A 12,942-nucleotide genomic window follows, 5' to 3' on the forward strand; every position below is an offset into this window, starting at 1 on the left:
TCGACAGTTTGATATTAGTTATGTTTCAGATTTTGATACATATTGCTGTTACCTGTTACATGCTTTATATTTGGTTATATGATTGCATGTTTCGTTGATTTATACTGGGATTATATTTTCACCGGAATTATCCGGCTGTTGTCTTGTTTGTATGTGTACATGACAACAGGTGGGACAGGATCAGGGTCCAGGAGATGAGGAGAGATCGTGATAGAGTGGAGACTTCGGACTTTGATGTATATAGGGTTTTGGCACTTGATAATTAGATGTTGAACCTTAGTTTTTACTGATTTGTAGACGGTACAGGACTTGTACTTTATTTTATACTGAGTTGTATATTAGTTTGATTTCACTACATTCCGCATTAAAAAAAGAAAAAAATTTTATGACCCTAATTACTTGATTAGTAAATTGATCCTGATGACGATTAAGAACATGATTAGCGTCCGGGTCCCCACAACAGGTGGTATCAGAGCGATAGATCCTTGAGACTGAGATAGGAGCTAGTGAGCGGGGTAGATTGAGGTTTTCTTTTCTGCTTTTGATTGCTAGCATGATTTACTGCTTTATAATGCATGTTTATCTGTTTATCTGACTTGATTTGAAAACATGTGTTATTGAGAATGGATCAGCACCGATTCTGGATCAGCAGTAAGATGATCGGAGGAGGACTGAAACATATTTGTGTATTGGGATTACTAATCCTTTTGATTATCAGATATGCCTCTGAGAAGAGTACCTGAACAGGGTAGTACTTCAAATCCTCCAATGGACGTTACAGCCACTCCAATGGAGACCTTGTTAAAGAGATTTCAGTCATTCCATCCACCCACTCTGAAGGGTACGGAGAATTTCAGCATGTACATGTTCAAGTTCAAATTACATGCATCTTATTATATTGATATTATGTTATTTCATGTGGGTTTACGTGTTGGGTAAATTATGGAACAGTATGCCTCCTAGACGTATGGTTTCCCATGGAGCAAGGGATGAGATTAGAGAAGATCAGGATGGAGAGAGGGCCACCCCTCCTCGTCCACCGCAAGACATGCAGGCTCAGATGCTTGCAGGGATGACTCAGTTCTTCACAAAGTTTGCGGGGAACAATGCTGCAGTAGATACAGGGGCGAAGCCCAGACCAGAGGCGGTATACAAAAGGTTCAAGAGGATGGATCCGAAGGACTTCTCGGGGACTACTGACCCGACGATAGCTGAGGGATGGATTTAGTCCATCGAGGTGATTTTAACTTTCATTGAGCTGCAGGATACAAACAGTGTCAGTTGTGCCACTTTTCTTTTGAAAGGAGACGCTAGGATGTGGAGGGAGAGCGCGTCTATGTCTGTGAATTTGCAGACCCTGTCATGGGATGGTTTCAAAGAAGTTTTCTACTCCAATTACTTCTCTGAGGAAGTACGCTCCTGCCTGACCAGGGAGTTGATGACGTTGCAACAGAAGAGACAGCAGCATGGCAGAGTTTGTCAAGAAATTTGAGAGGGGGTGTCACTTTGTGCACGTAATTGCGAATGATGTCGGGAGAAGCTGAGGAATTTTATTGATGGGTTGCGGTCGATCTTGCAGCGTGATGTTAGAGTTGCTAGTCCTACCACCTATGTTGTTGCCGTGTCGAGAGCCTTGGCGGCAGAGCAGGATCAGAGAGACATTGAGAACGACTGGCAGGGCAAGAGGCACTATCAGACACCTAAGCAGTAGCAGCAGAAGAAGATTAAGAGGTCTTTCCAGCAAGGCAAGGGTCCTATTCCACAGAAGAAGGCTCCTCAGAGGCCTAGTGAGTACTCAGTGTGTCCTAAGTGCAACCACCAGCATGAGGGACAGTGTTTACGGGGATGGGGCAAATGCTTCAAGTGTGGATCGAATGATCATATGTTGAAGGACTGCCAGCAGTGGAGGCAGCCGACCTAGGGGAGAATGTTCGACATGCATGCCGAGGAGGCGAACCCAGACACGACTCTACTTACTTGAAATAACTTCATAAAGAGAGCATCCACACAGGCCTTTTTAAATTCCGGGGCCACTCACTCTTTTATCTCAGAGACGTTCGCCAATCATTTAGGTGTCGAGTCCATTGGACTCGACGTGAGATACTCCGTGATAGTCCCATCAGGTGAGGAGTTATCAGCTACTAGTGTAATGTCCCGAAAATTTGAAGGGTCACGTAAACCACATGCATGCAACTTATTAAATTTCTTTGGTATTTTATGAAATTGTTTTAAAGTTTTAAATGCATTTTTATTTCGTTAATATGTGTTTAATTATTTTTATGCATTTTATGCATAATTCATGCATGATAGAATTTATTTCACGAAATTTTAAAGGTTATACATTAAAGATTTTTAAGTTTCATTTCGTGATCAAATGAGGAACGGAGACCGGAGAATTATCAGGAAAATTATTTTTTATTACATGATTAATTTTTATTAATTATTGTAAGATGTTTAAAAGGTATTTTTCAAGAATTGGGAATTATTGGTTATTTTTACCTGCATGATTTTAATTTTTAACGGTACGTAAATTTTATTGAATCGAGAGACTTTTTGAGGGTTCGGCTAATATTTTCAAAAACTTTCAAACACGAAATATTTTTCGGGAGCGTGTTTGAATTTAACTGGGTCAACTTTTAATCTCGTTGGATTTAAAACTCTTTTAAGTTTTTAATTAAACCACTAAGGCCCATTAGCTAGTTGATTAATAATTAATTAAATATTGTACTTGGCTACCCTACACCCATTTACTCTACATCAGCCGACACTCCCATCTTCCCTTCAACATTGCATGTGGGTTTCAGCATCTCCATGGATGCAACTCTCGGACAAGTTTATTTCTTCAAGCAAAATTCTCCGGTGCTTCCCCGTTGCTCATTTCTTCGACGTTCTTGCGTAAGAATCATCAAGGCACGCCACGTACTTTTATTTCTGCATCATATACGCTATATATATGCTGTTATGTGTTTAATTATAGGTGGAATTCTCGGTTCAGCATTATTCATGAAGAATCTTTAGTTTTTACATAAGTTCTTGCATCTTTTGATCAACTACTCACGTCTTTCCCATTTTTGTGCAAGGGGCTGTCAAGTTAGTGATGTTAGAGGGTTGTGCAGACTGTGTTTAATGATGTATAGGTGCTGGAAATTCGGGTTGCCAAGCTCGAGGGAAATTCGTTCGGTCAAGCACATGTGAGGGTGTGTGAGGTCAAGATCGAGAGATTTGGTTTGTCGACGGTGCGAGGGCTGAACCACGACTTGGACCAGGCCCTACTGGGTCTGAAGCACAGTTTAGAGAGGCTTGACCGCTGCTGGAACCGTCCTCAAGGCCGTTTGATCGAGTGCAAGTGCGAGGGGCTAGGACTCGGATGATGGGTTGTGTTGTTTCTAGGCTTTCAGCAGGTTGTAGCCTGCATGTAGCTGGGGCCGTGAGTCTAGTGGATCCAGCAAGGTCCTAGGGTGGTCTAGGTAAGGTGGAGTCGAGGCTTGAACCGTCGGTGGTGAGCTAGAACGTGACCTGGGAGGTTAGTGCACAAGGGTGATTTAAGTGGGTAGGACCGAGAGATTCATTCAAATGTTGGACCATCAGCTGTGGATATAAGGGTCTGAAATTAAGATTGTAGGACCATTATAGTGTTTTTAAGGTATGATAAAAAGTTGGTAAAATTTTGGTTAACTTTTGGGTCAATTCGGGTTAAAACCGGGATCCGGTCCAAGTTTTTAAAATAATTCGATTAAGTTATAAAATGGGCTCGAGTTTACATCTAGGGATGCTTTTAAATATGTTTTGGGACATTTTTAGGAGTTTGGTAAGCTTCGGATCAAAATAAATTTAGTCGCCTCACGAAGCGTTAATTAAAGAATTAATTGAAACGCCTAGATTTTAGCTTAATAAAATTATGAAAAATTATATTTAAGCTCAAAAAATTATTAGAAGTCTAAGTTTTTAAATTGGGAATTTTATGCTAAGATTTGGTTTAATTCGGGATTAAAACGCATTAATAGGTTATATTTAAAGATTAATTTAAAAGTCATAGATTTAAGCCAAATAAAAATATGAGAAAGTTTACGTAGGCTTAAATAATTATTTGGGACATGTTAGAGTCAATGGAATTAAGAAAATGTCAAAGAAGTGAAATTTTACGTCTAAGGGAAAAACGAAATTTTGGGTTTCCAGGGGCAAAATGGTCATTTTACACCCGGGGTGAGATTTTGGTCCTGACAGCGCCCTGAGCACATTTCTATCATGTTTTTAAATTTTTATGCATCATGTTTACGATTTTTACGCAATTATAATAAATACGGTGCATGCTTGGTTTAAAGGAAAAAAATTACGTATATGCATGATTTTATTAAGTGATAAATATGATGACACGTTTTGAAGGAAGTGATTTAGTTGTGACTAACCCGATGACACGATGACATGATGATATGATTGGAAATATCGTGAGGGAAAAGGCCCCAGAGGGAGCCCGTTTACGGGAGAAGGCCCCAGAGGGAGCCCGACGATCGTATTTCCATTGACATGATATGATGATATGATAGGCCAAGGCCCAGTTGACGGATGAGAGTGTCGCTAGTGTTCCCGCCGCCCAGTACTGTGGTTACACGTAGATGGATCCATCGACTGACATGATGACATGATGATACGAAAGTCACAGCTAATGAACTGAATTCAATAAAAAAGAAAATGTTTACTTATACGATGATATGAGATGACATGCTTTGAATTGACATGATTTTACACGAGACGTTGATGTTCATGCTTTTAAAGTTCATGAAAGATATGTTTACGTATATGATGATATGAGATGACATGCTTTGACACGACATGATTTTACACGAGATGTTGATGTTCATGCTTTTAAATTTAATGAAAGATATGTTTACATATATGATGATATGAGATGACATGATTTGACATGACATGATTTTACACAACACGTTTACATTATGCTTTTAATTTAATGAAAGATATGTTGAGTATGATATTTTTCACTGCTGTGTGCTAGGTATATGTACTTGTTATTAACGGTGTAGGTGTGTTGAGTCTTTAGACTCACTAGACGTGTGTGATGCAGGTGAGCTTAATGATGAGGAGACTGGAGGTGCCGAACTCTGAGTAGGCAGATCTGGTAAGGTGACACGACCTGAGGACCACATGTTTTCCACATTACAATTTATGAGATTGAGAGGAGATGAATATTTTCATACATTGATGATTTTAATATTTTTATATGTTTGTATTTACGTATAATTTTAGACGAGTTTGGTTATTTTAAACCGCGCTATTTTTATATTCAAATATTTAAGATTATTTTTAAATGTTATATTTTCTGTATAGCGCATGTATGCGAAACGTATAAATGTTACTTCGAAAATGGTATCTTTTATTTTTAAAAAAAAAATATTTCCGCATTTTTTAAAAATGAGCGAGACTGTTACAACTAGCGTGGTCAAAGATATCGATCTTGAACTAAAGGGCCACCTAATTACGCCGATCTGATTGTGTTGCCAATACCAGAGTTTAATAACATCTTGGGGATGGACTGGCTTATGAAGAACATAGTTATAATTGAATTTCACAAAAGATTAGTGTTAGTAGGACCGTTGGACATGGAGCAATTTTTTTTTGAGCCGAACAGGTGGAAAAAGTTTCTCTCACATGATCTCTTGCATGCAGGCACGGAGACATGCATAAGGGGTGTCATGCATTCTTGGTCAGTATTATTTCAGCACCTGACATGCCCACCTCGTCGATATCTGATGTACCAGTATCAGATTTTTCTGACGTTTTTCCTGATGACATCACAGGCCTTCCACCAGAGAGATAGGTGGAGTTTCCCATTGACCTTGTGTCAGGAAATGTGCCAATCTCTAAGTCACTATACTGTTTAGCTACAGCTGAGATGTTAGAGCTCAAACAACAAATTCAAGAGCTCCAAGATAAAGAATTCATCCGCCCTAGTTTCTCACCATGGGGCGCACTAGTGCTCTTCAAAAAAGAGAAACATGGCAGTATGAGGTTGTGTATCGATTACTCTGTGTTATCTTTGATTTGATAGCAAATTCGTAATTTTCTGATAAGAAACGAGGGAGATATGATTTTCATCATAAAATCGCACAAGCTGTGAATTTTCAGTGTCACAAAACCTGTCACCCTCTATTATTTTGATTTCTACGACTTATTGATTGGTTTTCGGAGAATGTTTTCACAATATGATTTATAGTACTCTGTGTTATCTTCGCTTCAATACTAAATTCATAATTTTTTGATAAGAATGAGAGAGATATGATTTTTATCGTAAAACCGCTCAGGCAGTAAAAATTTGTGCATGTTCTTTACGTTTTCTCAAGTTTTGGTTGCACGATTCATTGGGATCTCCTGAATCTTTGCTGTTGTGGTTAGGGCAGCATGTGCAGAGCGTTTCACCGAATCCCTCGATGTTTTTAAGTGTGTTCGACGTGCAAAAAGAAAATGATTTATTTTTGAGGTATGTTAAATGTCTTAGGACCAACTATGAAAGGGTTTGGAAGACGGAGAACTTGTCCGGAGACCTCTCCACCCCGGTAAAGTATGATCGGGTTTTGATCAGGATTGGAAAATCGGTAAAGTATGACCAGAGGACCAATCCACCCGGTAAAGTATGACCGGGGATCTTATGTATGTGGTAGTGGACATCCCTGCCAGTCCAGTAATTTGGTTTAGTCTGATCAGGAGCATTTATGTATGGGTCACTTGATTTGAAACATATCTCTACGCAAAATTATGTTTTTTATGTCTACTAAAGTACGTACGATGCAAGCATGTTATGAAAATTTTTGTGAAACGGTCTCACGTCTATGTTTATGTATGTACGTTCAAGTTTATGTATGTATGGTCTACTTTAAAGTTCATTTGGTTTTATTATGTATTACTTGTTATTCTCATGTTTATACGTGTGTAGTCTTTAGACTCACTAGACTTGATTGATGCAGGTACGAGGAGACGATAGGTGGGGATCAGTGAGTTGACTCGGACTATGCGGAGGCTAAACCTGAAGACCACTTACGTTTTAAGAAATTTTTATGCACGTATCAAATACTCTGATTTTACGGGATTTCTTTATGATGTTTAACAAGTGCTTTTGCAAACTTTGCTTGTAGTTGCTTCATTTCAAATATTTTAGACGAGCAGATTATTTTAATCACAATTTGAAAGTTTATTCTTTATTTAAGAAAAAAATTTATTTTTCGCAAATTTTAAGTAGTTAAAAAAATACGGTACGCTACAAAAGGCCTCTTTCTCTATTGTCCCTGGAAAGGTCTCTTAAACTGCTATTGCTGTGAGTGATGATGTTGGGGTGCCTAATAAAGCCTCTTGCCCTGCCTGTCATTCTCAATATACCTCTGGTCCTACTCTGCCGCCAAGGCTCTTGACACGGACAATAGCATAAGTGGTAGAACCAGCAACTCTAACATCACGACGCAAGATCGGCCGTAACCCATCAATAAAATGCCTTCAGCTTCTCCTGGGCATCATTCGCAATCAGAGGCATGAATTGACACCCCCTCTCAAACTTCCTTTCAAACTTTGCTACGATGTTGTCTCCCTTCCGCAAAGTCATAAACTCCTGGTCAGGCGAGAGCGTACTTGAAACGACCTCGAGCTTTTTTTTCTAATCATAAATTCTAAAATACTAAATAAAATAACTTACAAATTCTAACAATCATAATAAATTAACATATGAAATCTCAAGTTCATAAAATATATTCTAAATCATCAACTAACCCAAATCCTTGGCCTGTAAACGGGGTCTCTCTAGGCTTTGGCCCGTGTATGGGCTCCCTCTGAGGCCTTGGCCCTCACGACATCTCCACAAAATTATAAGTTCATTGTTCCCTCATAAATGGATCCCCCACAAATCATATATCATTTTTCACAGTCAATTAACATCCCTCAAAATATTTTCTTTTCTTTTAAAATCATAAAATATATTAGCTTTCCAAAAATAGTATTTAAAATAGTACAATTTGCACAGCTTCACCATAAATCATAAAATATCATATTTCAATCAAAATAAACATTTAAATCATAAAATATCATTTAACATGCATCATCATGTTGCCAAGCTTATACGTATTTTTCTAAGTGCAAAATGACCGTTTTGCCTCTAGACGTAAATGAAACATTTTTTCTTTTTTATTGCTTTAAAAGTACTAGAATTTTTTTTTTATAACACTAAATTTTCGGCCATATACATTTACCACATGGAAATATTTTTATAAAATATTTTACCCTTTTAAAATAAAATACAAACCATCTAGCATTTTAAAAATCAAGTGCAATAGCCATAAAAATGAAATCGTCTATTGTTTTACCAAACCTAGAAAAGCAATAATTTGAAAAAGTATAGCTCATACTAAACCTCTCAAAAATATCTCAAATCATAAATAAATAGTCTTAAAATCTTTAACATAAATCATAAGTAATAATCGTAATTGCGGAAAAAGTAGAAGCGCTGGTCCTCGGGTTGTGTGTGCCTTCGGTCCAGTCAAATCACCCGTCAAGACCTCCCTCAACCTCACCTGCATTCATCACACCTAGTGAGTGTAAAGACTCAACACACTATAATATTTACAACAAATAATACGTAATACAGTCAACATATAACAGTGAAAAATACTTGTACTTAAAATATCGTTTTCATGAAGATGCATAAACTTCAAACATTACCATTTTCATAAATATTTTCATGATGCATAAACTTAAGCATAAACATTTTCATGACATACATTTCATAAACCTTAACATTTTTTCCTTTTTTCCTCAACATGACATGACATAAAACATTTTTCATGATCATAAACATTTTTCCTTTTTCCTTTGTTGAATTCAGATCGTTAATTGTAACTTTCCTCAAACCTCAAAAGTCGATGGATCCATCTACATGTAACCACAATACTGGGCGGCGGGGGATACCAGCAACACTCTCACCGGTCAACTGGGCTCTGACCTATCATGATCGAATAGAAATACGATCGTCGGGCTCCCTCTGGGGCCTTCTCCCCTCACGATATTCTCATTCTTACCTCAAACCTCATAACCTCATATTCGCAATAATGGAAACACGATCGTCGGGCTCCACTGGGACCATCACCATCACGACATCGCCATCATTAACGAATTAGTCACAATCACTTCACTTCCTTCAACATTTTTCATTCCCATCACTTTAGAAAAATCATGAATAATATTTGCATTTTTCATTTTGAAACCAAGCATGCAACATGTATTTTAAATGTCTTCCTTCAATCATAAAAATCAAATAGACATTTAAAAATCATAATTAATCATGAACATTTTATAAACAATTAAAAATAATCATAATATCATAAAAACAGCATTTAGGGCACTGCCATTGTGGGGACCCGGACGCTAATCGTGTTCTTAATCATTATTGGGACTAATTAATCAATTATAAAACAGGATCTAAAATTTTTTTTTAAAATGCGGAACGTAGTGAAATAAAACATATATACATCTCAGTATAAAAGTACAAGTCCTGTACTACATACATTTATTCAACTAAGGTTTAACAGCTAATATCAAGTGTCCAAACCTATCTCTAATCCAAGTCCGGAGCCTCCATTCTAATCACGATCTTTCCTCATCTCCTCGACCCTGAACCTGTCCCACCTGTTGTCATGCACACATACAAAACAAGACAACAGCCGGATAACTCCGGTGAGAATAAATCCCAGTATAAATAATGTAAACATGCAATCATATAAAATATATACAAAAGCATATAACAAATATCATTCACATGCAGCCAATCCACAAACATGAATGATATAAAACTGTAAATCAACTAGTCATCACAGACTCGACTCAAACAACGCGTCGTCTCAGACTCGACTCAACTCTAGGGATCCCAATGTCTGGATATTGATAATTATATCGAATCTCAGTCGATAGGAATGAATCAACCCTAAACGGCATCGATATAATTCATATATCCAGTGTCTGGGCGAAACAGCCACAGAATTGACGAATCAGTCAAGGATTAAGCGAATCAGCCAATAATTAGACGAATCAGTCAGGGGCCAGACGAATCAGCCGGGAACTTGGCGAATCAGCCAATGACTAGCGAATCAGCAGTCAATACATGCATACAGTAACTAGGTGAATCAGCCAATGACTAGCGAATCAGCAGTCAATACATGCATACAGTAACTAGGTGAATCAGCCAATGACTAGCGAATCAGTAGTCAATACATGCAGTGGCTATAAATCAATAGACTACAAACATCAATCTCATCAATTACAAATATCACTGTAATAAACTAAGTATGTGATTTAGGGAGACTCGAGTCAACCTCACTCGAGTTGTGCAATCCCAACTCAACATTAAGTTATACCTTTATCTTCTCGGTCCGACGAAGACGAAGTATCGAAGTCAACTCTGTCCATACCCAATCTGATAATGACAATCGAATAGATACAATATCAGTATACAACTCAGTTCAAAACCTGTTCTGATTAATACTCAAATCAAAACATAATCTGATCAATGTCAATCGACATATGATACCACGATACCATCTCAATCAATTCCGAATCTGATCAATATCTTGTTACGGATGTTTCGACGACATAACAATACAGTCTCGATAACCCCGTCAATTCCAACACCACAGATATAATTCCAGAACTCATAATCACTATCGATATAACTCATAATTTCAAAGATAATATAAATCTGATATCGATTCTCAATCAAATCGACTCCAAAATTCATAACAATTCCATAATCAGTCCGTTTCTTAATCTGACTTCAATTCTATGATGTCTAACATGTCAAGAACATCATATATGAATTCCATTCAATTCTGGCAATATCATAATTTCAAATCGTATCTAAACGTAACAAAACTTACGTCCATTTGTAGCCTGCGTTGATAGGAACACAGTACTGAAGTCAGATTCAAAATCAAACAGACGGTTCGCTCGTAAATCAATTTCGAAAATCACGGACGGAGCCTTTTCCCCAAAGCTTCCTCGGATTATTGAATGTAAATTTCGTCCATTTACATATATATATATATATATATATATATATATATATATACACATGCATGAATCAAGAAACGTGGCGACTCCTCAATCTGCATGTCTCGCGCATATGCGCGACCCCAAACGGCGCATATGCGCGATACCTACTGGTCTCGATGCGCTGCTTCACAACTGCTGGCGCATATGCGCCAAAGGTTCTGTCTCAAAACTTTGGCTACAGGACTACTCGCGCATATGCGCGCTCTGACATCGCGCATATGCGCGAGACACCATTACTCGGCGCGTGTGTCTCGGCATCTCTCGCGCATATGCGCGCCTCACTTCGGCGCATATGCGCGAGGTTCTCTGGACAAAACATACTACAGCTCACGCATATGCGCGCAATCACTCCGCGCATATGCGCGGGATCTTCAGCCCAACTCGCGCACAGCTCGCGCATCACGTCGCGCATGTGCGCGAGTGGCACCTCCCTCACACCTAATTCGTGTCTTTTCTCGTCTTTCCTGGTCCACTCCAGTTCCGTCTATAATCACTTCAATTAATCAAGAAATCATCCCAGATTAATATCAGATTACGGTAAATATACCCAAATCATTTCCGATTACGGTAATCAAATTCTCAGGCCTTACATTTCTCCCCTCTAAGATATGATTTCGTCCTCGAAATCACAGGCAATCAAATCAGATAAGGAAGGAATGTATAATAGAGGTTACTTCAGCAAATTCATTCTATCAAACTATTCTGATAAAATTACTTGCAATTATTGGCTATACAACATCCGTATATACCAATCAACAGCTCATACCAAATCTATATCATCAGCTGTTGTCAAATCCAATCTCAGATATCACCGCAATATCATTCCCATTCAGAGGAAATTTGTAGTACTCACTGTACAATGTCTCGTCTGTAGCTATCTCAATACTCGTTTGATAGCTATCATTATACAATAATTCATAAAGTGACAAGATCTCAGGTCACTAGTGCTAAAATCCAGCACTACAGTTCCTGGATATCCTCCAGTATCTAGATAGTTCACTCCAATTATCCGTCAATCTATAATCCATAGATAAAACATCATGCCATACATTCTGCCAAAAGTTTAAAATTAACCAAAAATCACGGTATGATATAATTAACTCTGGCATTCAATACCATCTAACTCCTTTTCTGACATACCTCTCAGTCGTCTTGTCATATCTGTACGTCATCCTGTACAATATAACATCCGCAGATTTGAACAATCGTTCAATAGTAATCACATCATATCACCGTCATAGCAAAATTTTCGATAGTTTCATCATGAAATTCATAGAAATGTACCCCCATTTCTATTCAAGAATCGATAATCTGTATAACCAATTTCCTGGTTTCTATCTTCCTGTCTTCATCTATCAGCGATTTAGACATTTCAATACAACTCTGACATAACTGATTTCGTTTATTTACATCAAAACTGTCTGTTCGTATTATCACACATTTCTTGTTACCAGAATAATACTGAATCTACTACTGTGTGCCTCTGACAATACCTGTTATTTCAAATTCGAAATATCTGACACAAACAAATCAGCTAAGTATTTAAAATAAAGCATTACCTACCTGGTATTCTGATTGACACACTGTTCTGACTATCGAAATCAAGTTCTGAACAATCTGATCATTGTCTCAACTGTGCTACAATCAATCAGTATACTATCTTCAGATATCACAGACTCTAAATACAATCTATTGCAATCTGGATTCATAGCCAAATAATTCTGTATACAACAATCTCAGTTCCCAGAATATTCAATACAAATTTCAACTGTTCGATTCAATTAATCCTACGCTGCGAATATATCACAATATCAGAGATAAAACGAGCATAAAATCATCAGGACA

General features: G+C 37.8%; 1 long non-coding RNA gene across 1 annotated transcript; it reads left to right on the forward strand.

The window, feature by feature from the left end:
* Positions 1-2,775: 2,775 nt before the first annotated feature.
* On the forward strand, positions 2,776-7,211 carry LOC142548118 (uncharacterized). The gene is made up of 3 exons (XR_012820899.1): positions 2,776-2,910; positions 5,081-5,134; positions 6,978-7,211. It is a non-coding gene; the product is annotated as an uncharacterized LOC142548118 (long non-coding RNA).
* Positions 7,212-12,942: the final 5,731 nt, after the last annotated feature.

The sequence above is a fragment of the Primulina tabacum genome, chromosome 6, assembly GCF_025594145.1.
Source record: "Primulina tabacum isolate GXHZ01 chromosome 6, ASM2559414v2, whole genome shotgun sequence".
NCBI lineage: Eukaryota > Viridiplantae > Streptophyta > Magnoliopsida > Lamiales > Gesneriaceae > Primulina > Primulina tabacum.